Raw genomic sequence first — 5,234 nt, forward strand, 5'->3', positions numbered from 1 at the left:
AAAATTTTCAGGGGTTTGCTCAAAGCCAGGAAGTGCTGGAACAAATCTCGGAGCAGCCCAACCACAGCTCCTCTTTGACAAGGGCTCCTGGAAGCTTCCTAAATGACAGAACAAGCAGCGAGTCCCTGGGGAGTGGAAACCTGCCCTGCCCAGACCAGAGCCCAGGGTAAGGCCACAAGCTGTCCTGGACGTTGGCTTTCAGCCTCCTGTGAGGGACATGCGGCTGCAAAGACACGAGTTCATCTCATCCAGACCCCTGACCTGGACATCTCAGAAGTGAAAAGAAACTCAGTGAGTCAAGAATTAAGAGAAGAGAGGCCACTCTCCAGGGCAGCTGACTTTTTATCTGAGAGCCTGAGCTGCCCACAAGAAAGACCTGCCTGGACAAGGGGGCCGAGGAGATGGCGCAGGGAGATCTGACAGAGTGGTTGAAAAGGGCTCTGGTCAAAGAGAAGAACTGGAGAGGACAGTATCCCCAGAATTTTCCACACCAGCCACCCTCCTCAGGGAAGGAAAGAGTGGGTCTTCAAGCCTCCCACATGCGCAAAGAGCTGCATGAGACAGAAGAGACTGAGGCCTGACCCAAACTTGCCTGCACAGAGCTCTCCTTTAGGCTGCGTTATGCTGTGAAATGTTCCAGACTCCCTCCCCTCTTCTCACAGAAGCACTCAAGTGCTCTGCCAGGGGCCTGGGCTCCTAAATGCTTCGGCCTCCATCTGCCGTGTGCCTGGCCGTCCCCACGGGAGGCGCTTGTGCTGTGCATCTTTGGAGCTCCAAGGTCACAGGTAAGGGATGGGGGCAAATCAGCAGGATTTGGGCATTCATCCCAGGCGTTTTTCTTGGAAGCAGTGTAGATTTTATAAAAAACCTCTGAAGTATGTGTCTCCTTGAGAAGCATAATGCTATACACACTTAATCTACCTATGTGCACCATTGGAAGACAGAGTTATAATTGAGACCAGACTGAATGGAAAACCATTGGGAGGCTGGGTGGGTCACAGGCATTCTCTTTCCACGAGTAATGACAAAACCAATAACTGTGTGGAGAGGACTCTAGATCCTCTCCACCTGGTTGGGCAAGTCACTGGCCAGGGGATCATGGAGAGGCAGCCTGGTGCAGTATGAAGAGTGCTACTCTGAAAGCCAGAAGGGCAGGGAGCGTATCCTGGATCTCTCACCAAAACTGTAACTGGTAGGCCACTCCACCCTGGGCTTCATTTTGCTCAACTAAAAAATGAGGAGATTGGCCTAAATCAGTATTTCCCAAGGCATATTCCATGCTTCCTCAGTAATTGTGCACACTGATTAGAGTAAAACAGGCTTCCTTTACTGTAGAATTTTCCAGAAACTTCAATATGCTAATTTGTTGTGCATGGTGACCAGCAAGGGGAAGAAACTCGGTAGAGTGTTACCCAAACTTTTTTGCCCTCAGAATCCTACTTTAAAGGAGCGTCTTGTAGGACCAGTGACCCAAGGCATAAATAGGCTTTGGGAAATAGGACTGGGTGCTCTAATTCTGTGCTTCTCTGCATTTTATTGAAAACCTAAAGCAGGTTTCTTTCCTCCCTCTTCTGCTAGAATAAAAGATCTACTTTGCTTCCGCTCAAACAGGCAAGAGACCTTTGCTGGAGTGTGAAGTAGTTTGCCGAGCTGTGAAGTTGTTTTGCTTCTACAGTGTACTTTCTCACAAAGTCGAGCTGATTGAAGCAGAAATGAGCTCTTGTCCGTTACAACCTACCAAGATGCAAATATTTAGCTTGTTCCATTTGCAATTCTAACTCATGCAAATACTGTCTTTCCTAAGACAACTGAGATCGAGGACACCAGACTCATTCTGACCTAGGTCATCTTCTGTTCCTAATTAATACTTTGAGACTTCTGCCTCCCACTTAATTGAGGGCCCTGGACATCATCTTTCACTCAGTTTAGAGAAGAGAACCACTTAGGGTCAACCAAGCATTCATCTGGGTCGAAGCCAGTGGATTAAACCGGGCGTCATGCTGAGGTCTGTGCTCTCCAGGGGCTGGGAGTTCATATCCAGAAATGGGGTCATAAATAGAACTCCAGCTGGCTGGGTAGGTGATTTACAAAAGTGAGTGTCTCTTCTGAACTCTTGCAAAAGTCTTTCTGTTATTTCACTTGCCAAAAGTAAAGAGCCAAGGACTGAGAATATTCATCGGACCTGCAAGTCAGCAAATAATGTCCCCTGGGAGCCCCTAAAGGCTGGCAGCCACCTCGGGACTGCCTAAAGGGAAGGGGAACAGCTGGTGTCCACCTGGGGACTGCCTAAAGGGAAGGGGGACGGGGCCTCACGGTGTGTTCCCGGGAGGTCCCCAAGCCCCTGGTGACGACCTCCCTGGGAGAGGCCGGGTGCTGAGGGCCCTGAAGGCGCCACTAGAAAGATGCTGAATTGTGCCCATTGGTTCTGGGGAGACAGCCTAGGGTTCAGGGTTGCCTCAAGATGATCTGGAGGGATTTTTTCTTTTACTTTTGTGGAAAAATAAAGACCAACCAAATGAGGATAAGCAAAGGCTGTTTATTCAGAGCTTGCTAAGGGAGTCAGCCACCGTCACTTGTGTTCGGCAGAGACTCAAGGCAGAGAGAAGAGTGGGAAGGCTTCATAGTGGAGAAGAGGGACGGCTTCAGGCGTGTGCTGATGGAGGCTGTGGGCACGGAGATGTGGGAGGCAGCTAACTAGAAGCAGGGCATCCGTGTGATCGCTTAGGGGTGCATGTTTTACTTTCTCTGGTTGGCCCTAAGTTGGAAGCAGGGAGAAAAACGAGGGAAGCTGTCAGTCATTAACCATGTCCTCGTCATTTGGGGGCAACTGTTACAGAGGTCATTATTTGGCTTCCTGGATTGTTGCCAGAGATGGCAGTCTGGCTTCCTGGGATGGTCACTGTAGATTGTAGGTCTGAGTTTTCATATATGGTCTGGCCACTGTCCATTTGTATATGCAATCTCTCAGTTTAAATAAGCAAATTTCCAGTTTTCCTGAATTTTATCATCATAAGAATGAACCCCAATGAACAATAGATTGACATTAATAAGAATATCTTACAATTGCATAATTATACTCTTAAATACACAAGAAGTTATAAATGCCCTCCAGACAACATGCATCTTGCCCCAGTGTCTAATTAGACCTTGCAAAAATAGGAAGGGTGTGCTGAACCGTGGGCCCATGCAGAAACAATTGTAAGGGAAAAACAGTGTAGGAGCCACTGGAAGTAACGTGAGAAAGATAGTTATGAAATACCCTGTAGATCATATTCTAGGTACAATAACATTTTATCACAAACCTCATTTTCATTTTATTGCCTTAGTTTGCCCCCAAGGAACACGGAAACAGTCCCTGCAGTGCTCGTGGTGAGTTCTCAAAAGCTTCAAATTTTCCAGGGCAGAGTTGGAACGATGCTTCTCTTCACTAATAGTGATTAATTCAGGGAAATCTTGCTCACCCTGTCACAGGACTGTGCCGTTAGTTACCAAGTTGCTTGCTTTGGAAATGTTTAAATAAGAATGCAAAGTGAAATAAGTCAGAGGGAGAAGGTCAAATACCGTATGATTTCCTTCATTAAGTAGTAGATAATAACAACAATAAACAAACACATAGGGACAGAGATTGGATTGGTGGTTAGCAGAGGGGAAGGGGGGAGGGAGGAGGGTGAAAGGAATAATTTGGTACATGTGTGTGGTGATGGGTTGTAATTAGTATTTTGGTGGTGAACATGATGTAGTCCATGCAGAAATAGAAGTACAATGATGTACACCTGAAATTTTTACAATGTTATAAACCAATGTTACTGCAATAAACAAAAAATTAAAAAAAAAAAGTGAATGTTGAAAAAAAAAAAAAAAAGAATTCTCCCACCTCTAAATAGTAATACCATCCTGAAGAGGAAAATGGATTCTGAGTCCCACCGCGGGGGGCGGGGGAGGTGGTGTAGCAATTTTGAGAGAGCTTAGCAGCAAATGAATATTGAAGCCAGCATGTTCTCAGAAATTCACAGAGCATCTAATTCCCTACCGATCCAGTCGCCGTACCTGCAAGTCTCTCAGTAGAAGGGGTGGTAAGTAGGAAATGTAAATGTCTACTTTATCAGAGCTCTGACTTCTCGGTACTCTCATTTCAGTAATTCAGCCTGCCCGTGTCCCGCTGCTGGATAAACATGATCCTCTCCACCTCTGCCCGTGCGTGTTCTCTGTTGTTTGGCATCGTCCCCTTCATGCTACCCTCTTTATAAGAAGAACTCTTGCAGCAAGGGTTGAATGCAGTGGCCTGCTGGTAAATGCTTAACAACCGGCTCTCCAAAAAAAAAAAACAAAACCCTGAATGCGTAAATATACATATAAGCATTATAAATTGTAACGATATAAAGGATGTGAAGCACACCATTACAAATAATAAAATATGCAATACTCTTCATTATGAGTCCAGAGAGCCAATTGATTCTCACAGAATGCCTTTGTTGATTTTCGCCAAATGCTTGTGTCCATAGCCAATCTATAGTTGCAACTGACAAACAAATGTAATTCCAACACGAATGCTGATTGATATTTTCATTTACATTTATGAGCGAGACAGTAGCGAAACAACCAAGATGTATGTTCAGTGAAATGTCAGAACTTTACTTGTACATTAATGATATAAGTAATTTCATATATTTTTTTTTCTTTGCTAAATTGGATAATGGTTTTCGAATACTGGAAGAAAATTTCCTCGATTTTTTATGCTATTCACGATATAATGGCTATGGACATGATACACTTTTCTATTTAAATTGCATTATTAACATCGTCTCCAGCACTTTCTTAAGTCTAGAGCCTGGACTCAAAACAATAAACAAAACCAAATCAACCCCTGATTTTTGGCTTTGACTGATTTCCATGGTGTAAATATTCCCAGCAGAGTCACTTTCAAGCAATCAACATAATGCCACCGAATGAGGAGTTGGAAAGAGATGCGCAGTAAGTAGCAATTTAATGTTTAATAATGACTGTGTTTAACAATCAGCCCTCAAGATTCTTGAAAATTTAACCATCAGCTGTCATGAGGCAGTACCAGCCGACTCCAGGACATCACAGGCTGTGTGTGCTGTTTTCAGAACGCAGAACAAGCCTGGCCTCAGACTGGACAGCCGTGCAGGGATTGTTTCATCTACAGAGGCGAAGTGCTTCACTGTTACTTAGCTGGTGGGTTCAGGACACAGATTTTTTGTTGTTCTTCCGTT

The sequence above is a fragment of the Diceros bicornis genome, chromosome 30 (genome assembly GCF_020826845.1).
Source record: "Diceros bicornis minor isolate mBicDic1 chromosome 30, mDicBic1.mat.cur, whole genome shotgun sequence".
Taxonomy (NCBI): Eukaryota; Metazoa; Chordata; class Mammalia; order Perissodactyla; family Rhinocerotidae; genus Diceros; species Diceros bicornis.